General features: G+C 36.3%; 1 long non-coding RNA gene across 13 annotated transcripts in view; it reads left to right on the top strand.

The window, feature by feature from the left end:
* The window catches only part of LOC106507559, a 294,718-nt gene that overhangs the window by 210,825 nt on the left and 59,416 nt on the right, over positions 1 to 24,477 (top strand). For 4 of the 13 annotated variants that reach the window (XR_002343118.1, XR_002343116.1, XR_002343124.1 and 1 more), the window contains one exon: positions 17,730 to 17,842. The exons of the other annotated variants lie outside the window; for them this stretch is intronic. This is a non-coding gene — a long non-coding RNA (uncharacterized LOC106507559). The remainder of the gene's footprint in view (positions 1 to 17,729; positions 17,843 to 24,477) is intronic. 13 annotated transcript variants of the gene reach the window in all.

Raw genomic sequence — 24,477 nt, forward strand, 5'->3', positions numbered from 1 at the left:
CCCATCGTGGCTCAGTGGTTAACGAATCTGACTAGAAACCATGAGGTTGCGGGTTCGATCCCTGGCCTTGCTCAGTGGGTTAAGGATCTAGCGTTGCTGTGAGGTGTGGTGTAGGTCGCAGACGAGGCTCAGATCCCGCATTGCTGTGGCTGTGGCGTAGTTTGGCGGCTACAGCTCCGATTCGACCCCTAGCCTGGGAACGTCCATATGCCATGGGAACGGCCCTACAAAAGGCAAAAAGACAAAAAAAAGAACAACAACAAAAAAAGAAGATTGGTTGACTAAAGTAGTATATGGAATTGCATAATTTCACCTACTAAAACAAGGGAACAAGGAAATAGTTGCTCATTCAAACCTATAATTTAAATTTATTTTCATTATATGATCCTTGAAAATCCATTGTAGAAAATATGTTACACTCTATTACAAAGCCCCTTCAAACTATATCAAATGGTTTATACCTTTTACTGACTACTGTAAATGTAGCAGAGAATTATTAGATATGACTTTGTAAACTGAATGGTATATACAAATAGTATATGTAGAAATACTAATTATTAATAGACTATAGCTGAAATATGGTAAAAAAGAAAATCTTCCGAAAGAACATTTTCTTGATTTTCATTACGTTTTCTTAATTTCATTAGCCAATACATTTTATTTTGTAAAACTTAAGTCATAGTCAATTCTCAGTGTGTTTAAGTGTGTGCTAAGATGAATAAGTGCATTCTATCCTTGCTCTCCCACTGAGAGCAATTATAAAACCTGGACAGGATGCATGTAGTAGCTATTTGAGAACACTGAAAAGTAAAGCATGGCAGGAACATTGGGGAAGAACATTAGAATTCAAAGTAACATCAAGTCAGCAGCAAGTTCACCATTTTTTTTTCCCCCTGAATAATCTCCAGCCTGAGCACACTACAGGAGGAAAACCAGAAGTGGCACTTGGTGCCGACTGAGAGAGCTCTTGGAGAAGCACTTTCCAAAATGGTTCAGGATGTGTAAAAAGGAGTTTTTAATGCTTAAAAAGAGTGAAAATTTACCTTACCCTAAATTTAATTATTTTCTCATGTTCCAGCCCCTAACAACTGTAGAGCACAGAAGCAGAGGTGGCAGTGGAAAGTCATAGGAGCCAAAACTCTAAGGAAAAAGAACTTTACTCTTTGATTGGAGGAGCTGTTTTCCAAAACCCATGTGGCTTTTTTTTTTTTTCTCACTCTGTCTTGTGATGGCTTGCTTCAGATGTGGTTCAGGCACAGAACCGTGTGACAGAGCCTGGTAAATAAAGCTCCAGCTCTCTCTCTGAAAGAAAATAAAAGGGATCCCTAGGGAAATATAAAATACCAAGGAGAGCATTAACAGGGAGGAGGTTGGGCAATAAATCCCATAGCATTTTCTATAAATTCCTGGATCCAGCCCCAAGCTGCACATGCATGGATCGGATCCTAATCAGCAACGTAATCAGAAATAACAATTCTAAATCCAAATGCATTTGTTTCAAAATTTATAAAACAAAGTACTGCCAGAACTGAGAGGAGAAATACTCAATTATAAATGAAGAAATGAATACTTTTCTCTCAGTTATCTATAGAACTAGTGGACAGGAGTTCCTGTTGTGGCTCAGTGGATTAGGAACCCAACATAGTGTCCATGAGGATGCTGGTTTGATCTTTCGCCTTGCTCAGTGGGTTAAGGATCCAGTGTTGCCACAAGCTGTGGCACAGGTCACAGATGTGGCTCAGAGGATCTGGCATTGCTGTGGCTGTGGTGTAGGCCAGAAGCTGCAATTCTGATTTGACCCCTAGTCTGGGAAATTACATATGTTGCATTGTGGCCCTAGAAAGAGAGAAAAAAAAAAAAAAAACAACAACTAATAGACAAAAAATAAGAAGGTTATAGAAGAAATGAGCAACATATTGAACTACCTGGATTAAGCTGACATTTAAAGAATAATAATACCCAACAACCACAAAATATACATTCCTTTCAAGTGCACATGAGACAGCAACACAGACCATATCCTGCATCATAAACGAAACCATAACAATTTTAAAAGAATTGGAGTTCCCATCGTGGCTCAGTGGTTAACAAATCCGATTAGGAACCATGAGGTTGCAGGTTTGATCCCTGGCCTCACTCAGTGGGTTATGGATCTGGTGTTGCCATGAGCTGTGGTGCAGGTTGCAGATGCGGCTCAGATCTGGTGTTGCTGTGGCTGTGGTGTAGGCCAGCAGCTACAGCTCCAATTCGGCCTCTAGCCTGGGAACCTCCATATGCCGTGGATGTGGCCCTAGAAAAGACAAAAAGACAAAAAAAATTTTTTAAAGAATAGAAATCAATATATATGTCTCTGACCATATGGAATTAAACTAGAAAACACTAACAGAAAAATAATAGGAAAATAATTAATAATTTGGAAATTCATCAGAACAATTCTGTATAACCCTTGGGGTTAAAAGGGAAAATCCAAGCAAAATAAGAATATATCTTGAATTAAACAAAAAAGTGCTCCATATCAAAATCTGTGGGATGCAACTAAAACAATGCATAAAGGGAAATTTATAGCAGTAATTGTTTATAGTAAAAGAAAAGACTTCACTTCAATAATCTGTTTCCACTTAGAATGAAGGACAAGAACAAAATGAATCCAGATTAGCAGAAAAAAGAAACAATGAATAGATTACTGAAACCAAAAATTGACTTACATTAGTGAAAAAACAATGAACCAAAATCTGCTCCTTTGAAAAGATCAATATAATGGATGAACATTTAGCAAGACTGACAAAGAAAAGAGAGACGAATCACCAATGTCAGCAATGAAAGGAGTGTCACAATAGATTATGAAGATATTTAAAGAATAACAAGGGAATATGTATGACTTTAGGCACATATGCTGGGCAACTCAGATCAAATGGATCTGTTGTGAGACATGTTTCTACAATATTTTCTTAGCCTCTGTGCTGAAAACTCCATCTTATGCTGTCTTACTTTGCCCCATCTTCCTGCTTGGAAAACACTTGCAGTGCTGGTAAATGATTTAAGCTTAAGAAAAAAGACCTAAAGGCATAAGTTATTTATGTGGTCATCTGAATGAGGACATAATGCATTTGTCTAGGCACACCAGACCTGTGCAGATAGGCACGCCGTTTGCATAAGCATGATATGTCCTCTAAAGAATAAGAGCAAGATGAGCCTCATGGCTCCAAGGGGTTTATGAGCGGTCGTTAGCAGAATATGCATTAGCAAAGAGAACCAAGGTGCAAACCTAGGCACGCTGGGTTGCTGCAGATAGGCACACTGTCTGCAGAAGCACAATGGTGATTCTCTAGAATGCTATGCATAGATAGCTGATGCCAAGCTTCCTCAATGCTAATGATTGTTAAATGACTAAAGGTCAGAGTAAAAGCTTAATCAGCTACCAACTATGTGACTTAAAATAATTTAAAAAACCTATATCCTGCACCTATAACCCCCTCCTCACTTGACATAATCCCAGAGAGCACAATAAAAGCAATGTGGTTTCTTGAGGCGGCGCTCTTGGTCCCCAAGACCTTGAGTCCCCTGGTTCCCTTGAGTTAAAATAAATGTCTCTGTGTCTTGTTTTATGTTAACCTTTTCCTTAAATTTCACAGCACCCGTTCTTCAGCCTTAACCTGCTGAGCTGGTCTCGGCATGGATCTATTCTATTTTTCTTTTAAAAGTTTTATTGAAATATAGTCAATTTACAATATTGTGATAATTTCTGCTCTACAAAAGTTATTCATTTGTACACACATCCATTCTTTTTCAGATTATTTTTATGTATAGATTATCATGGAATATTGGGTAGAGTTTCCTGTGCTTTACAACAGGTCCCTGTTGGCCTAATATTCCATATACCACAGTGTGCACATGTCATCCCAAACCCCTAGACCATCGTTCCCCGAAATTGACCTATTCTTATCAAGCACAATTGAATAAAACTCACCCAGAATAAAAGAGAAATCCTATAGCTATTACAGAAATGTAATTTGTAAAATATTTCTAAAAAGAAATCACCAGCTCAAATGATTTCACTTGCAAAATCAACTATTTAAGAAGACGCCATTTCTACATTAGGGGAATGCAAATTAAGTTCATGATGAGCCATACTAATGCATCTTTTAGTGTAGATAAAATAGTAAAATACTAACCATACCAAATTCTGGAGAGAATGTTGAGCAAATTTATCACTCATAACTGAAGAGAATGTAAAATGATACAGCCACAGAAAACAATATGGCAGTTGCTTAAATATACATTTACTGACCTAAGAAAACATTTGTATGGTTGATGTCAGAGAAAGTTTTGCCTATGTTCTACTCTAGGAGTTTTATGGTGTCTTATGTTAAGTTTTTGAGCCATTTTGAAATTTATTTTTGTGCATGGTTTGAAGGTGTGTTCTAGTTTCACTGATTTACATGCAGCTGTCCAGTTTTCCCAGCACCACTTACTGAAAAGACTGTCTTTTTCCCATTTTATATTTTTGCCTCCTTTGTTGAAGATTAATTCACCATAGGTGTCTGGCTTTATTTCTGGGTTCTGTCTTCTGTTCCGTTGGTCTGTATGTCTGTTTTGGTACCAGTAGCACACTGTCTTGATTACTGTAGATTTGTAATATTGTCTGAAGTTTGGGAGAGTTATGCCTCCTGTTCATTTCCCCACCACCCCTCAGTATTGTTTTGGAAATTCTGGATCCTTAGTGGTTCCAAATAAATTTTTGGATTGTTTGTTCTAGTGTTGTGAAAAAGTCATGGCTAATTTGATACGAATAACATTGAATCTGTAGATTGCTTTGGGTAGTATGGTCATTTTAACAATATTATTTTTTCCAGTCCAGGAGCATGGGATATCTTTCCATTTCTTTGAATGCTGTTTAGTTTCCTTGATTAATGTTTTACAGTTCTCAGCATATATGTCTTTCACCTCCCAGGTATTTAATTTTGGGAGGTGTGGCTTTAAAAAGTACTGTATTTTTATATTTTGTTTCTAATATTGCACTGTTAGTATACAGAAATGCAACCTATTTCTGAATGTTACTTTACTGAATTTGTTGATCAGTTTGAGTAGTTTTTGTATCCTGCTACTTTGCTGAATTTGTTGATCAGTTTGAGTAGTTTTTGTGTGGATTCCTTAGGGTTTTCAATATGTAGTATTGTCATCTGCATACAGTGACAATTTTTCTTCTTTTCCAATTTGGATACCTTTTATTTTTTTATTTTGTCTGATCGCTGTGGCTAGGACTTCCAATACTATGTTGATTAAAAATGATGAGAGTGGGCATCCTTGTTTTGCTTCAAATTTTAGTGGGAATGCTTTCAGTTTCTCTCCATTGAGTATTATATTTGTGGTGGGTTTGTCATAAATAGCTTTTATTATGTTAAAGTATGTTCCCTCTATACCCACTTTGGTAAGAGTTTTTATCATGAATGGATGTTGGACTTTGTCAAATAATTTTTCTGCATCTATTGAGATGATCATGTGATTTTTGACTTTTGTTAATGTGGTGGGTGTATGATATTGAACAAAAATAAACCAATTGGACCTAAACAAACTGACAAGCTTTTGCAAAGCAAAGGAAACCATTAAAAAAAAATACAACCTATGGAATGGGAGAAAATAGTTTCAAATGATGCAACTGATAAGGGCTTAATCTCTAAAACATACAAACAACTTATACAACTCAACAACAACAAAAAACCAAACAACCAAATTGAAAAATTGGCAGAAGACCTGAATAGAAATTTCTCCAAAGAAGATATATAGATGGCCAATAGGCATATGGAATAATGTTCAACATCAATATTTATTAGAGAAATGCAAATCAAAACTATGGGTACTACCTCACAGCAGTCAGAATGGCTATCATTAACAAGTCAACAAATAACAAATGCTGGAGAGGGCATGGAGAAAAGGGAACCATTCTACACTCTTTGTGGGAATGTAAATTTGTATAATCACTATGGAAAACAGTATGGAGGTACCTCAGGAAACTAAATATAGAACTAGCATATGATCAGAAGTCCCACTCCTGGACATATATCCCGACAAATCTTTCTTTGCAAAAGATACATGCACCCATATGTTCATTACAGCTCTATTCACAATAGCCAAGACAAGGAAACAACCTAAATGTCCATTGACAGACAATTGGATTAGGAAGATGTAATATATATACACAATGGAATACTACTCAGCCATTGGCAGCAACATGGATAGAACTAGATACTCTAATACAAGTCAGAAAGAGAAAGACAAATACCATATAATGTCACATATCTAGAACCTAATATATGGCACAAATGAACCTTTCTACAGAAAAGAAACAAACTTACAGACTTGGAAAACAGACTTGTGGTTGCCAAGGGGGAACGGGAGGAAGTCAGATGGACTAGGAGTTGGGGGTTAGTAGATGCAAACTGTTGCCTTTAGAGTGGATAAGCAATGAGATCATGCTGTGTAGCACTGGAACTATATCTAGTCACTTGTGATGGAACATGATGGAGGATAATGTGAGAAAAAGAATGTGTGTGTGTGTGTGTATGCTATATATATGATGACTGGGTCACTTTGGTGTACAGCAGAAATTGAAGGAACAATGTAAATCAACTATAATAGAAAAATAAAAACCTAAAAAAATACATTTACTATATGACTCAGCAACATCACCACTATTTAATCTACAGAAAAACTTATTATCAGTTCAAAAACTGTACATAAGTGTCTATAGCAGCTCTATCCATAATTACTGCAAACTCAGCAATTAAGAACAACAAAAATTCAACAAACTATGATACAATTTGATACAGACAATTTAATGGATCTAAAAGTTATGCCATTAAATTGAGACAGAAGTCCGTCTCAATTATTTACGAAATATATGAATGCAATTTGATTTGATTTATATGACACTAGTAAATAGATTAAAAACTATAGTGATGGAGGAGTTCCCATCGTGGTTAGTGGTTAATGAATCCAACTAGGAAACATGAGGTTGTGGGTTTGATCCCTGCCCTTGCTCAGTGGGTTAAAGATCTGGTGTTGGCCGTGAGCTGTGGTATAGGTTGTAGACGTGACTAGGATCCTGCATTGCTGTGGCTCTGGCATAGGCTGGTGGCTACAGTTCCAATTCGACCCCTAGCCTGGGAACCTCCAGATGACATGGGAGCGGCACAAGAAATGGCAAAAAAGACAAAAAAAAAAAAGCTATAGTGATTGAGAATATATCAGTGGTGTGTGTGTGTGCTCGTAAATGGATAATACAAGATAGGTTTTGGAGTTATAGACTCATTTTATGTTCTGATTTGGAGCTGTACCAAAAAAGTGAATTTTACTATATGAATATTAAACATATAAAATTAAAAGAAATTCAGTGCCAACAAACTGCTGCATATTGGAAACATTTTTGAAATGAATTTTTAGAGCTACAGATACATTAGGACTTACGATACAAAGGAGGTTAATTTTCTGTTGTTTCATATAAGCAGACACATATGAGATAATTATTGAAATTATTGCAGATAAATCTCAAATTGACATTTGAAGAGTAATACCAATTCAATTTTAGAGAAAGAGGAATCTGTGTTGTTTTTCTGTCTTTCATCCTCATATCCAGCCTAAAGCTGAATTATAGATGCATTATCAATAGGTTTTACAATTTGATTCTACCTCTTTTATAGTCTGGGACTGCTTCTTACCAAGGCTATGGAGGATATTCATATGACCTTTTTTTCAAAGGGATGCATGAATAAGCATGATTTAAAAGCTGACTGGGACATGTAAAATTGTAAAATGTGAGGTTTATTCCTAATATAGAGTTTATTTTCTTTATATTAATTACTCAATTGTGTTCATGTGAAACTTTTCATTTGTCGAAGTCTTGATCCTTATCTTCATTTTAATTAATTTGAGAACAGGAAGCATTTCTATTTCCGACAACACAATTATATGCCCTGGTGACATTAATAAACTTATTGAAAATAAGTAAAGGTGAGATGCCCTTTCTGAAATATCAGAAGGGAAATTCAGTGTGTTCCTTATGTTGGGATCAATATAATGTGGGAATTTCCAGCACAGGGATCTGTGCAGTTGTTTCCTATTGTCATTGCTGTGAGACTTAAGGATAAAGATAAATAAAATCGCAGCTGAATTGCTCATTTTTATGAATATTATAGTAAGGAATTATGAAGTGAATAAAAGTTCCAGTCTGGTTCTTTGATGTGAGGCCAATTTGTGTTATCCCAAGATCTCTAAGAAGTAAGAATAGATAATTAATGTGCCAGGGGGCTAAAATCAAAATGGTAGTCTCTGTTTATAATTATCAGAGGACATCTTAGTAATGCTAAGAGGAAATAAAAAATGTAACTATTAACATGATGATTTCATTTAAATAGCAAGGACAGCTTAAATGTTTAATGTCTTTTCTCCATAAAACTTCGTTTTCCCTTCAAACTCTTCTCATTTTGGCAGACCTCTGTTTCTAGACTTCTATTCTTAAAGTGCAAACGAAAAATGTATGTGTGCTCACTGGCCATTGTTTGGCAGTACTTGAGTTCCGTTACTTGCAGTCAGAGCTCCTGTGGCTATAGGAGCCTTAGTTCTAGGCCTAGTTCATAATTCCTTTTGTCTAGTTCTAGTTATATTATTTTGTCTCCTTATCTCTATAAAGCTAGAGACGGTCATGGTTTAACCACTTTTCTTTGTTACTGTGTTATTCAGAGTATCCTATTGATTCTCCTTTTCTTAAACACACCATGGAAAACAGTTCGTTGTTTATGTCACTTCAATTAACACTTCAAGTGTGCTTTTTACGCCTGAATCTAGGCTGGTACAGAGTGTCATCTTGACCCTGATTTCTTCCTTCATACTTCAAAACTGTTATTTTAAATGAATTGTACTTTCTTTTGAATTATGATATATACCTCTCTGCTATTATTTGATGTCTTGGATCTATTTGATGGGGCAAATTATTGCAGCAAAACTTGAAAATACTTCTAAGCAAGAAGTAGCTTTACATGAATTGCCAGTATTTTCTTTTACAATGGGTAAAACTGACCTTTCCTCTGACCTTTCTCTAATGGATGACATTATGAAGAAAGGTATTTTCAACCTCAAAAGGGCACTGTTTGGTCTGGTCTTCATTCAAGGAGTATAGAGTCCAAGATGAAAGTAAACCTGGCACTTTTACCTGAATCAATTGGTGGAAGATGTCATTTAATCTATTGGATCATAATGGGAAGAAGTGCCAGAGTTATTTTCTGGATTTAATGAGAAAATGGCACACGGGCACAACAAGTTCCTCTATATTTTATATCGCCTTAATTGGCATACATGTTTATCTGGGGGGACTTTAAAAAGAAACTTGGCAATAGATATATGACCACATCAGAAGCCTGGAGTTTGGATTGCTTACTCTTCTGTGGGAGTTAAAGCTGGCAAAAGTACTAGGTTTATTTTAATGCAATTAGTTGGAGCCTGACAAAGAAAATAAACCTTCCTTTATATCTTTCCAGTTTTGTATATTCTCCTTCTAATGAGCCTCAAAGACTACTACTATCCTTGGGGTAATAACATAAATATTTAATTTATGTTATTAATTAAATTGCTTAATTTAAATAACATTTAAATTCTGCACGAAGCATACAATAATATTTTTGTGAGTGTGACCTTAATGTGATTTTTCAGTGTGTTTTCTTATCTAAGTGGTATCCCTTTACCAATACATTATAAAATATAATGTTTATAACACATTATAAAACATGAAATATAAAACATTACAAAATATATAACACATTATTGACACTCCCATGGTCAGTAGAAGTTTGGGTGTAAATTTGCAAAGAAATATATAATACATAAATTGTATTCTTAGTATATATGTACAAATATTCCAGGTGAGTGGTTAAAATTATTCTTTTAGCATAAAAATAATTATTTAATTATAAGCATATTCAGGTATACCGTTAAAAATAAGGCAAGAATTTAAATAATTATCAACAAATTCTCTTTAATGGCCGAAGTTTCTCAGATATATATCTAACCAAGCTAATTAAACTCATAAATATGAGATTGGAATAGTAGTACTTCTGTGAGTTCTATGCTGGTGTGATTAAAAGGTTTTGTCAGAGACTAACCTTCACATATTAAGCTGGGACAGCCTTTCAAAGAAATGATAGTGATAAGGCTTTGAGAGAGAGAAACAACACCAGAATAAAAGTTCAACATGCCCCAAAGGATTTTGCAGTGCATGATGACTGGAGGCCTAAAAGCTAATAAAAGATAAACTTTCTACAAAAGTGCTATCAAAAAGGGGAAAAAAAGGGGGGGGACTAAGAAATAGCCCCAAGAAAGAAAACTTGAGCAAGCTCTCTTTTTACAGCAATACAGAAAAAAAGATTAGAATAAAGATACATTCAACTATCATATAATTTTTTGCCTTTGTGAATGCATTTCCTAGAACTGACCTTTACAAAGTTTATTTCTGGTTTCTGGCCAAAGTAGAAGAATGAAAGATCACTGATAGAACTATCTTAATCCTTCAGTCTTTTGTGAAAGAGGGAATAATAAGGAAAGTTTTTCTATACCATATTTGAAAAACAAGTTTTTATGAAGCCACAGAGAACAGTAAGAGGGTTGATTATTCTCTCGGTACCTCCAGGACAAGGCAGGTTTGGACTGGAAAGCAATGGGCTGCGGGCCCGATTCCTCTACATACACCCAGTCGGACAGTCAGTGTCTAGCTTGGTGTGCCGGAGACGAATGGGTTGGAGAACATTTCTCTGATTGTTAGTCTTGAAGTATAAGTTCCGTAGGAAAAGGCTGTGCACTATGCTATTAGAATGGAGGATCAGATAGGATCTCAGGAAAAGTTGCCTTAGAGTTGTGAGAAACGGGGGGCCTGCCTCTGACAGTGAGAATCAACATTGAGAAACAGTGCAGAGTCAGGCCAATTTCATAGGTGTGTTACCTGTGCAGTCACATGAGGCCCTGTGCTTAGAGGACACCATGCTCGGTTTCATGCTCTGCTCTTGCCAAAGGCTCTGAGTTTTTCTTCTGCACTTGACTCTACAAATTATGAGGCAAGTCTTATGAGGGAGAGATTATAAACCTTTCGAAGTCTGTCATTTCCTAAGCAATGCTAACACTTTAAGAGGCCATTCCTTATTTCTCTCAAATACAACTGCTCTGAAGCCCAGAAAATTGGGAGGATGCAGTCCCAAACACTTACTTATGTTTCTTTTGTTCATACCTCCGTCAAAGCTCCAGCATCTTCTTAGTCCTACATTGGCCAGGGATACATTGGAAATTATAATCTTTAGACACTTGCAGCTAAACCATAGGACTTATGCCTCTTTCCTTTATCAGATTGCAGTGGGCATGTGAAGAGAATCTGATAAATCACAGCATCATCAGTGGAAAGTCACATTCCTTTTAAAGTTAAATGAGAGAAGAGGCAGTCAATAAGAAATCAGTGATCCCCAATGGGCTGTTCAGTAGTGTAGTAAGTGCTTTCTCTACTTGTTTATTCTCCTTTTTAATATGGCCTTTTCCCCATGAAGTTTTTATTGTTCCATAAAGATCCCAATAGGCCATGATGCTGTATAGCACACTGGATAAGAGAATGAACTCGGAGCTAGATGACTTGAGCACAATTCTTCAAGCCAGCACTTATCCTGTAACTTTGAGGAAATTCTCACACTAAGTCTCTGTGCCTCAGCTTCCACAGATATCAAAGAGAAAGAATTCATTAAGACATTAACTGCTTTAAAAAATGTAGGTAAGTTTTACCTGCTCTTATTATTCTATTATGGAAAATTCAGATAGGAGTTTTGCATGCTTTTGATACCCAAGAAGATGTGATATATGCTTCCCACAAAAAAAAAAAACCAAAAAACAAACAAAAAACCAAAAAAACCACAATCAACCTCCAATGGTAAGAACAGAATTAGGAAACATCACAATTCTTCGCAGCATATTATGATATTAAAGACAACCACATATCTTGAATTTATTAGTAGCTTCAGGCCCAGAAATTGAAGAGTTATAGTTTGACTGTTAACTTAATTCATAGGCCTCTGCAAGGGAGAATATATATACATATATATGTGTGTCTCTTTCACCTCTCTGTGGCCTATAATTGATTGTAATTACCAGTTTGCACAGGACTGTATTGGTAGGAGGGTCAAAGATTACAAAGAACTTTCCCATTGCTCAGTGGCTAATGGGACACAGCTGCTAGAGAAATAAAACAGTATAATTAAACTTTAGTCTCTTTTGTTTCTTTCTTTAAGCAACATAGTTACAATTTTCATGTCACCAAAGAACTAAAGGAGAAATCTTCATATGCTGCAGGGAGAAAGGACCTTTGGTATGATGAAATTTATTGATCTTGGATCCTCCGACAGTTTCTACCATCTTTTTATTGATTAAAATCTGACCTTAGCTAACTGTTACTTGAGTGGGAGATGCTCTTTAAGTACATTAATATTTAAAGGGACCATGAAACAGATAAAGAAGGAAAGGAAAATTTTAATATTCTAGCATATTCTTCCTTTTCTACTGTTCGTCAGCAAATTGTGTCTAGTTTCCACATTTTTACAATTTATAGAATGAAGGGCAAAAGGCCTATGTATGTGATTACTATCTAAACTGTGTTATTCCCTACAGAGTTGGCTAGTTGAGAACAAACATTCTCTGTAATGAATTACAGTTTTTATTGAAGTTCATTTTATAACCTTTTTTTTCCCCTGATTTTAACAGTAAAATATATCCATTGTAATAAATTCAGAAGTTCTCTACCTCAAAAAGAAAAGGATAAGAAAGAGCATTTATGGAGTTCCTTTGTGGCACAGCAGGTTAAGGACCCGATGTCACTGAAGCACTTTTGGTCACTGCCGTGGTGTGGGTTCACTCACTGGCCCAGGAACTTCTACATGCTGTTGGTGTGGACAAAACTCACACACACAAACACACACATACACACGCATTTATACTCTGTCCACCCAGAGAAAACCATTTTTATTATTGAATATATTTCTTTACATACACACATATGTACACATGTAAATTCACACACGAGGGTTTATAATGTATGTATGCAATATGTATATTTCAAGAGGATTATGATTTTGCTATCTATCCTGTTTTGATAATTATAGATTATACTATGATATAGCACATGAAAATGTGTAGAAAAGAAATATCTAAGCTTTGTCTATGAAGCTATGCAAGAAAAAATAGAGGATACATAATTTTCGTTCTTAGAAGAGAACATCATGAATTATTTACTCAGTCTCAATAGAGCCTCAGTTAAGTGTAAACATCTTCACTATACAAGTCTGGGGGATACAGGCAGCCTGATTCCTCTGAAGAATAAGACAATAGTTTGGTGAAATTGAAGTGGCTTTTGTGTAATTTCTAATCTGATATTTTAGCCTATTCTCTTTCTTTTTGATTTAGCCCTAGTTTCCATTTCGTAGGAACTCATGGGTTTTATCCTGGCTCTTGTTTTCCTCAAGTCCCAATAAGGTCATTCCTGGTTTCCCATTGACTTGCTTTTTTTCAATACTGTGCACATTTACCTCTACCTTTTCTAAATCAAAATTTACATAATCCTTTTTCTCAGCCAGTTGTCCCTGGATACTTAAGCACATTAAAAAAAAATATGCATTTCTTAAGAGAATTAACAAGGTGCTTGGTCAAATACCTTGGGGGATTCAGAGACTAAATAGTCTCAGCCCTCTTCTCAGTAAGATTAGATAACCACTACAGAAGAAAGATGTGATCAGAATACTCAAGAGAGGACAAATACATTTCTATGAGAACTGCATGCTAGAGATTAACTTTCGTTTAGGGAATGGTGGTGGATGAGTTTCCTTGAAAAATGTACCACTTCATTGAGTTATATCTGGAAGAGGTCAAATAAGGTATTGCATCTTTCTCTGGGCTTCAGATTCTTTAAAAAAAAATTTTAAAAAAGCAATAAATGGGTTAGACCAAGGAAAACCCACTTTTAATATCTAATAGCTCTATCAGTACCAATTAGTGCAAAAGACTTGCTCTATGGTGAATATATGAACAAATCAAAATATCCTGTCACTTCATTGTCCACGGAGACTCTAATGCCCATCTGACTGTGTGTGTCACTTCGATCACTTTACTCAAGTCTCCACAGCTCCTGAAGCCCTACCTCTGTGCTTTCTGGAATTCACTGTCAGTCATCAATAACTACCCCTCTCACGTATGTGCCACCTCATCTCTGAAAGTTGCATTCAGCTTATTCTACTTATTCTTCCCTGTGGACATAGCTGTCTCTGGAGCTTTCTCAAAAAGAAGTAGTACTTGTATTTTGCACCCTTTGACCAGGAGGCAGGTGAATGTGCTTCCTGATTTCATTATTGCTCCTTCCTGGTCATTCTTCTCTTTTCCATAAAGCTCCCAGCTGCCAATCTGATGTCATCTGAATATGCTGACACTACTCTATCTTGTTGCACTGAACCTCTGGAGTCCTGGGCCACTCCTCTTCATTTCACTGCCATTCTCTTCATTCATGTTGCTATTGTAACTCTTAGTGATTAATATCCACAGGGCAGTAGTTCCAGTATTCCAGGTCTGCAATCCCTCTGCCTCCGCCTTCAATGAGCATGTTCTCCACCTTACTCAACTACTTATTCCATGGTCACCCCTTTAAGGTTGTCACTTCCAGTAGCAGCAAGCTCTTCATAATTGTTTCAGTTTTCCAGCTTCCAACCTTCTACCACTTCCAAACTTTTTATCTTGGGCTCTCTTATACCTGCATGCCAGGTTCATGAGGTTCCTACCTGTCAGTGTTCCTATCACTATCTTCATCTCCTTCCTGTCTTTAATTCCCTCCTTACTCTACTGCACCAGCTTAAATCCCATGGTTAATCATTATAATCACACCCTTCTGCTCTCTTGTTTCTTTGGGCTGTTCTCATTTCCTTGTACTTGCTTGGCAAAATAAGAATGACATTGAAATAAACTCTCCTCCTATTCCATACATAAATTTAGCAGCTCAGTTTGGGGGAAATAACACACAGCTACACTGCCTGATCTCACTCTAAATCTGTGACCATTCATCTCAAGAGGGCCAATTAATGCAACATTGGACTCCGTTTCCCTAGTTGGTTCATTGTCCTTCTCCTCTGATTGCATATACCCTACGCACTCTTCAGATGTCAAATTCTACAGCTCTGTATAAGCATGGTTGCCTTTAAACTGAAATGCAAATTATTGCATTTGGAGTGGATAAGTAATGAGATCCTGCTGTATATAGCACAGGCAAGTATATCTAGTCACTTGTGATGAAACATGATGGAGGATAATGTGAGAAAAATTATATATATATATATAGCAGAAATTGACAGAACATTGTAAATTAACTATAATAAAAATTATTTAAAAAAAGAAAACATATAGAAGAGAATGTTAATATGCTGTAGGGACTCCCAAAACCCTCTCCTCCTAAATCTTATGTTGTAAACTTTTCTTTCTCTCATTAATTAAGAAATATTAATATGAGTTAAATGTTTGTGGTCTTAGCCATGCCCAATTCTTCACTTACTTACATGATCCCATTTCTTCTCTTCGAGACATAGCTCCTTTAATTCTTCTTTCTCCTGTACCATCAATCTTCATCTCTATGATGAATCATCCTAATTTAGTATGCAAACATTATTTATCACATCTTTAGAACAAACAAAAACAAAACGCTGATCCTCACTCCAAATTCCCTCATACTTCACTTCTTTATTTTTAAGCAAAACTAAAAAAATTTGCCTGGACTCTCCCTCTTTACTTTCAGCCCTACAATTGTGTTTTCCACCTATTAAAATCAGGATTTAGACTCCACCACTCCATCAAAATATCTTAAAAAAGATCCTGTTGACCACCACCATGTTGTTAAATCCTTCAGTTATTATATCATTTCTCATCTTGTTGGTCTTTCAGCAGCTTTTGCCTTAAATCAAAGTATTTTCCTTCTTCATCTACACAATCATTCATTCTCTTGGTGATCTCATCCATTCTAAGGCTTATCATTATAAGCCTATATTTTATGTAGGCTCAACTCCCAAACTCACATTTCTATCTTGGATTGCTATGCTGAATTACAGATTTGCATTTTAAGTTCTTTTCCTACTTTCAGCTGAAGGAAGGTCTCTTGGGTATCTTACATGTAACATATTTAAACTGACTTTCAGATATCTCCCTTCACTCTTATTCCATTTACTGTCTTCTCATCTTAATGAAAACTGACCTTCCTGTTGTAAGCCCCAAATCTTCCTCTTTCATGCTTCTCTTTATTCACAAGTCATATCCAGTATAACTAAAAACTTACTGGTTTTAGATTCAACATCTATACAGAATCTGATCAACTCTCAACAATTCTGTTATCTACATCATTATTCTTTTCTCACTTGGATTACTGCAGTAGACTCCTATGTTCTCTGCTATCTGCCCTTGCCCTTGTAGGTCAATGGCCAGTGTGGTGGCCAAGATGACCTTATTGGAACTTGAAACAGATTACATTATTCTTCTACACAAAACCCTCCAAGCCTTTCTATCACTTTTGAAGTGAAATAAAATTATTTTTACAGTGTCCTCCAAGGTTCTATATTATCTGTCCATCATCTCTCTGACCTCATCTTCTAACAGTCCTCTCTATGCTCATTACATCTCAAATCACAAACACAGAAGTCTGGTGCTCATGTTGGAGCTTTTCCAATTTGTACTAATTCTTCTTGGCATGTTCTTTTCCCAAATAAACATATGGTCCACTCTCTCACAATCTCAAATTTTAACTCAAATGCCATTTACTTTAACATGTTTCCCTTATTACTATAATTAAAATTTCAACCTTTTACTTTCTTTTCCCTTTTCTGGAATTATTTTACTTGATAATAATTACATCATATAGCATGGTATAGTAATTGGAAAATATTGAACAAATATTTATACATGAAAGTAGAATATATGCATTTTGGAATAAAAAATATAAATTATAATATATCTGGTATGAATCTAGAATTAATACATATAGCAAGATGGTTGGACATGGAAAATGTTGAATATAAACTGGAAAAAGGGAGTTAAACTTGAGTTGAGAAATACTAAAACTGTTGAATTCATTTAGTAGTCACTAAGGCACAATTATATTTTAGAGGACAGAGATGAAGGAATATTAACACTTATTTAATACTTTAGCAATATTAACACTTATTTCCACTAATACATCAATAGCTACAAAATGATGCCATCCTTCCAGAAGTGATTTACAGAAAATATTGGAAATGGACTAGTGGCAATAGTCAAACTATTTCTATTAGCTATCATGAGAGAGAGTTTGAGAAAGAGACTTTTTGACATTCCTCAGATCATACTCCAGTTGTGGAAAATGATAGAATATTTTAATTCTGATGGTAGCAGAGACAGGGAGCAAGGTATTCACTTCAGAGTGTAGAACATCCCTAAAGAATCACCCACAGTTCATCGTTGTACTTTGCTCCTTACACATGAATTACTCCACATGTTGGGTTGATCATGCTCTACTCTTTAGAGGAATGGAAAGCACACCACAAATTCTATAAGCATGGTGACATGTTTAGCATCATCCATTCTTGATTTGATTTTTTTCTGTAAATGGCAGAAGAACCAATTTTCATAAATCTGTATATTTCTTTATGTTTCTACAGAATGGCAATGTGCTCTTTCTTACCAACTTGCCTGTGTTATTCTGCTGAATTGTATCACTGCACTGTTGGTGGGAATGTAAGCTGGTACAACCCCTATGGAGAACAGTATGGAGGTACCTTAGAAAACTATACATAGAACTACCATATGACCCAGCAATCCCATTCTTGGGCATATTTCTGGACAAAACTTTCCTTAAAAAAGACACATGAACCCACGTGTTCACTGCAGCACTATTCACAATAGCCAAGACATGGAAACAACCCAATGTCCATTGACAGACGATTGGATTAGGAAGATGTGGTATATATACACAATGGAATACTATTCAGCCATAAAAAAGAACGAAATAATGCCATTTGCAGTAACATGGATGGAATTAGAGACTTTCATCTAGAATGAAGTAAGTCAGAAAGAGAAAGACTAATAGCATATAATATCACTTATGTCTGGAATCTAATATACAGCACAAATGAACCTTTCCACAGAAAAGAAAATCATGGACTTGGAAAATAGACTTGTGGGTTGCCAAGGGGTAGGGGTAGGGAGTGCGCCGCAGGCCAGCTCCGGTGGCCAGGGAGTATACATCCCAATGGGAGATGGACAGCGTAGGTGAAAGAACGGAGACAGCCTCTTTGTCCCTTCTTTCAGGGTGCTGGACTGCTCAAATTTTATTAGCATAAGTGGTTGATTATATAGACAGTTTTTCACTACAAATTACGTCATAGTATTAAAAGTACATTGGTTAACTATTAGGCTTTGTTTTTTGATCACATGGTATAGCAGCAATATGTCATGTTTTAAAATCTTTAACTAAATTTAGTGAGAACAAGTCAAGGACAGACATAGCATATCATGTGGGAAAGAGGAGACCCAGCACAAACCATCTCATGGCTAGCTAATTCCCACAAGCTGAAGAAGTTACAAACACAAAAAATCCTGTCTTTAGACTAGTGTCTATCTTCAAAGTGTCCTTGGCAGGGAGACAGTGTGAGAAAATACAAATCAACTGAGCTAGCTACCGCTAAAAAGTTTCTAAAGTTAAGGACAAAACTCACAGCTGGGTTTCTTTTGATCAAGAATAATATATGTCTCACTTCTATGAACCTCATTAAAATCCTAACTCTAATGTTTACTGTATAACTGGATAGTAGAGAAACACTATGTTTTTAATTAAGTTGGATTTAAATAGGGGAAAGTCCCTTAGAATGAAATTCTTATTATATTATTATTGTAATTTTGTTAAATCACAAATCACCACAGGAAAATAAGAAGGGGAAATGAGAATAATAAGCAAATATCAGGAAAGACTGAGGAAAACTGAATAACAAATAAAACAGCAGGAAAGACTAGGTCACCTGAGAAACAATCCATGTTCTCCAGTGCAAACATGGAAATTGTTTTCCCAGGAAAGCCCCAATTCTTCCCCATAAACATCAAAATGAGAGCTGTACAACCTGAGGCCTGCCCTCGGCTTGTACCGTACAGGCAGTCTTTCACCCTGGCCAGAAGCCCACCTTTGGCATGCACCATTCAGGCAGGGTTTTATCCTGTCCAGAGGCCCACCTTCGGCATGTACCGTTCAGGTGAGCTCCCTTCCTTGGTTAGGAACCTGACCTTCAGATTTTTCTGCCATCAGGCAAGGTCCTTTTTTTGAGTCCTAGCATTGCCTCGGCTCCCCGCAGGAGTGGGATGGATTGGGAGCGTGTGGTTAATAGATGCAGACTATTGCTTTTGGAATGGATTAGCAATGAGATCCTGCTATGTAGCACTGGGAACTATGTCTAGTCACTTATGATGGAGCATGATACTGTGAGAAAAAAGAATGCATACTTGTATTTGTAACTGGGTCCCCATGCTGTACAGTAGAAAAAAAAATAACGTATTTGGGAAATTAAAAAAAACTATAATATTACAAAAAAAAAAGAGTTAAAGATGTCTCTTCCCACTCTCGATAAGAGTCATACATAATCCATAGTCTTAAGCATCATCTCAGGACCTGACACATTGATACCCAGAAAGTGTTTGTTACCTAAATAAATAAATCAAATTTCAAACTTAAAAAAAAAAAAGAAAAGACATGCCTATCATGTTTTCTGGAAGACCAGTGATTGGGTGTAAATTTTTAGAAGTCTACAAAGTTTTCATATCATGTTGAAAGGATATTTTAATTTTCTACTAAATATGTCTTTTATTCAATATTTAGCAAGGAATAGTATCTATTGACACTGTCTATTCCACAGCTGCAGTTTGCATACCAAGACGCAAAACTCTTTGCACTAATCACCCACACTTTTGATTGTAAATCATGAATAGTTAAATTTCAACACAAACCCATCAAAACAACTGCAAAAGCACACATTCCATTGAAAACAGATTAAAACTGTCACCTATAGAACCAACCAACAGTGTATTTATTATTCCTATGATCATCTCTTGCAACTTGTAATGGCAATTTACTTCACTCTAAATGCAGGAGTAATTTTCTCCATGAACCACGGAGCATAATGAAAATGTTTTGTGGCTGATAATGTCAATGTTTTGTGCATATACCCTTGAATTCCTAGAACATTTTTTTTAATGTACAATGCACAATAGGGCTTCCATTTTAAAAGGCAACATCAGTCTTTCACCAGTCTCTTCTTTTTTTTGGTCAGGCTGCTAGAAACTACTTTACTTTTGTCCATAGAGAGCCAAATTTGCCTGGAAATCTATATATTCCTTTTGATTAAAAGGGGCAGCTTTTAACCAATACCTGAGGGGCATAGAGATATAAATAATCCATATCTTTCCCCTCTGAGCAGACAGTTTAGAAGTAAGAGCTGCAGTGTTTCCACAGCTCTTCTCTAAAATTGAGCAAGTTAACTTGAGCAGGACTTTGCTTGGTAATGCAAAACCTTACCTGCCCTCTTCCCTCCCTGTTCCTACTTACTTATTCCTCTATGAGAAATATACCTTCAATATCTATTCTCAGGCATGCTCTGCCATTCTTTCTGTCACATATTGGTGAGGCCCTGCAGTTCCCTTTATTCCTTTAGTAAGGGTATCTTTCCCAACTGGTCTTGCTGCAGCTTGACCTTCTTAATAGTTTAATAATAGCCAGAGGAGGTGGATGCCAGATCTTGAGGCAGAAAATTAAAACCAGTTTGCAAGGCATCACCATAGTTGAATCTTCTGTATGGTCCGCAGACCTTGTTATCATATGGCAATTTATTCTCACAGACCAAGAGTGTGCTGGTGTTCACTATTCTTTAGTGAATCTTCTCAAATGTCCCTAAGCCAAGTCTCAGCATCCTGCCCCTTCACTATCTGGCCTGTGACTTTAGCATTGGAGACCTTTCAAGGTTCTGAATTTGGCCCTTTTTATAGTTTTATTACTCTAACTCCCATACCTATGCTTGACATTATTGGTCCCGTCATAATAGCTGACTTCAATTAGAAAGACTTCAAAGCTTAGAAAAGGTAATGGATCATATTAAGAGTGAAGCAGTCTTAGGTGAGGGAAATTAAATGGTACAAACCTTCAGATTACAAAATAAATTAGACACAAGTATGAAATGTACAGTGTACAAAATGTATTCGTTGGGGTCTTTTCTAGTGGAACACTCATGCTTTGGATATTCTTCCATGTAAAATGTCTCTAAATATAGTCCCTGAGAACCAAGGAAGTATCTCGTAGTGTAGTACTGTACTATGGAGGTTTTCTTTTCCTGCATGTATGCAAACAAAGAAAGTTTAAATTGTTTGTGAGTTCTTTTAGGAGGAACAAAATTCCCTCATTTAAAAGCGAGGCCACCATTGCTTTAATGAGTGAACTGATAGTGCATCCTCAGGCACTGCAGTGCCCATCCAGTTTCACTTGTCAGTGCAGATATTAGTTCTCTGAGGATTGTTAATTCTAAGGTCAAAGACAAAAGACAAAAACACAGATGGGGGAAATGGCAATGGCATCCCTGTGGCCTGCAACCATCATTACTTTATTTGGGCAGGACCTCAACAGTCCATTAGAAGTCAGCTGAGAGCCCTGAAACAGCCCGAATGCCTCCAGCAGAACCTTGAACAAAGGCTACAAGGCCAAGAACCCAGTAAATGTAAATGGGAACACTTCGCCCTCCTCATCATTTCCTCCCTCTGCATTTCCTTCACGTACCCTCAGAGACACCCTATATTCTTTCATTTGACCTAGCAAAATAGGAGGATAAAGGACTCTAAATGGGCTTGCTGAGGAAAATTGTTTGTTGTCTTATTGAGAGGCTTTATAGAAAAATAATTATACCAAGCTTTTTATATAAAGGTATTTAGTTCAGCATTGTTTCCCTACCTCCCTCAGAATACTGATATTCTGCATATAATAACTGGGATTAACCGAAAGCATTTATCTGGGCAGCTGGTGACTATTAAAATAAGGTTGGAGATATACTGTTTTCTGGAAGTTCCAGGAACAAAATGGGATTGCAGTCATTGTTATAAACTGAAGCAAGTTGTAAAGCTCGGGCATTTGTGCCTGAATGTACTCTTGGTGTTCTGTAATGACTTTGCTAGCTTCCCAAGAATGTTTTTCAACTGAGGAGGCATACATCTTTCTTTCTTTGCCTTTGCTGTACTAGCTTCTTATGTACCTGCAGATCCAGTGTATGCAGACCTTGATGTCCCTGTTCATAGAATTTGTGGATACATTTCTACAAAATCAGACCTCAAGCTTGTATAAAAGCACTCACTTAGTACTTCTAGGACATGGTGGTTTCTTTTCGGTTAAAAGGTAAAATGTGAAGACTTACACAGACAACAATGGCAATAGTAAATTCACATTAAGGGCATTTAATCCTTTTCCTTGTAAAGAATCATTTTCTCACAAAAAAGAAAACCCCAGTATATTTCTACCTTTGATGCATAAATGAATTTGGGTCACACTTCATATTTATTTGTGTTCAAAATGTGAAATACTGGTAATTGGGCATGTATTTTTCTTTGACAGTGGCAATTCTAGCTTCCTGGGAACTATTTGTACCTATTTTATTCCACTCTAAAACTTAGAAAGGAGTGGTTTCACATTTTTCTCGATTAGTTTTGAGGATAATAGTCAGCAGAGTAAAAGTAAAAAATCAACCAAAAAATCCTTTATTGGTTGCTGATACAATTTCAGCTACTGCCTTTGTCTGACTAAGTGCTCATTGTGTTGGAACACAAGAAAGAAAGCAACTTCTAATATTTAATCAGGAGTTATTGAAATATTCTTTTTGTATCATGCAGTGTTTACATTCACACTTTTTTCTTATGGTAAGGAATACTCCTTTGCATGCATTACCTTATTCTTATAACCTTGTGTGTGAAAAGCAGCTACATCCATATATCAGATGTGTTCGTGGAAGGCATGCTAATCAGTTGTGAAGCACAAACACGGAAGAGACAAAGCATGTGACTGATTCAGCATCTCTCTCCTTAAAAGCAGTGCCCTGCTTCTGTATGGAGTAGAGCATCTGCCTCCTCCACCAAATGAGTAAAAATATCCAAGCAAAAACTCATCTTTGTTTTCCTTGCAGATTGCACAATTTATCTCCAATAACACACACATTCATCGTCACCAAAGCTCAGTGGAATAATTATGAATATTTACTGATAGACCATGCAAAGCCATATGCTGTGGTAGAAAGAATGTGGAAGAGATACTGAAAACTGGCACAAATAATAAGACTGCAAAATCAGCCACTTACAGTTGAGCAGCATTTGGAAATCACATATGCAATGAGAGTGGCCTACAGCTGTAAATAGAGTCCTGGATTTCCATGAGGCACAATTACTTTGATAGAAGAGGATAAGAACTCCAAAATTTATTTTACAAATCATGGAATTTTTAAAAAAGAAGTTATAATAGGGAAGTGTTAATATAAATTATGACACTTTTTATCTCGTATCTCCTTTAATCTGCAATGCTGAAGAATTTTTAAAAATCAGGAGTCTGAAGATGCAGGGGAGAAAAGCTAAATGAATCTTACTTAATTGCATTAGTGTTGAGAAGTGCTAGCAAACCACTGCAGGTGACATTGTAAAAAGAAATAATAATTATGTTTACTTTGAATTTTGTAGTTTACAAAACATTTTCCCACATCCATCCTCATTTGATTTTTAAATAGAATATTGTTAAATACTGTTATCCCCTCTTTACAGATGATAAAATAGATTTACAGTGTTTACATGATTTGTTCAAGGTTGCAGATATATAACTGGCAAAAAATTGGGCAGAACACACAGCACCTTGACTTTTAGGAAAAGTTGGCAAATGCAAAATAGATGAGATATAAAAATAATTAGAGACTGTCAGAATCACAGACCTGTATTCAATGCAAACCAAAACTCTTTGAGGAACCCAGCTAAAAGGAGATGATCGAGAATGCTTCATAAAACACACTAGAGAAAAAGCATGAAATTTCTGAGATTAAAGTATTGGGATTAGTGGCCCAGAGAATCTGATCTAATGGAAGGGAACATCCACAGCCTGAAGCAGTACCATGGTCAGGAGGCTTATGTTCCATATTAATTCATTTAAAAACTACCATGCTGTACAGTAGAAAAAATATATATATACAAATGATAAAAAATAAATAAAAACTACAATTCTTTTATTTTTTTTTGTTTTTTTTTTGGTCTTTTTTTGCCTTTTCTAGGGCCGCTCCGGCGGCATATGGAGGGTCCCAGGCTAGGGATCTATTTGGAGCTGTAGCTGCTGGCCTACACCAGAGCCACAGCAATATG

This window comes from Sus scrofa, chromosome 1 (genome assembly GCF_000003025.6).
Source record: "Sus scrofa isolate TJ Tabasco breed Duroc chromosome 1, Sscrofa11.1, whole genome shotgun sequence".
NCBI lineage: Eukaryota > Metazoa > Chordata > Mammalia > Artiodactyla > Suidae > Sus > Sus scrofa.